Below are 334 nucleotides of genomic sequence, written 5' to 3'. Positions count from 1 at the left end.
CGAGGAGCCCGCCGTGGACTCGGTGCTGTACTGCCTGCCCTTGAGCGGCCGCTTGCTGCTCGCGGACTGCTTCTTGGGGGTCGGCGTCTGCTGCCTCCGCGGCTGCGGCCGCCGAGCTCCCCCGCCCCAGGCTGGGCAGGTGGATCTTGGGGCGCTCGGGCAACTTAAACTTCGGCCGTTCTGGCATCTTGAACTTGGGCCGGTCTGGCAGGTGGAACTTGGCCTTGTCCGGCATGGGTAACTTGGGCCTGCGCACGGCCGGCATCTTGGGCCGGCTGATGCCCGACAGCCGCGTCTTGAGCCGGTCGGCCCCGGAGCGCAGCCGCTGCTGGAT

The sequence above is a fragment of the Frankliniella occidentalis genome, unplaced genomic scaffold, assembly GCF_000697945.3.
Source record: "Frankliniella occidentalis isolate FOCC.00 unplaced genomic scaffold, Focc_3.1 Scaffold543, whole genome shotgun sequence".
NCBI classification, from domain to species: domain Eukaryota; kingdom Metazoa; phylum Arthropoda; class Insecta; order Thysanoptera; family Thripidae; genus Frankliniella; species Frankliniella occidentalis.
This window is presented reverse-complemented; position numbering follows the sequence as displayed.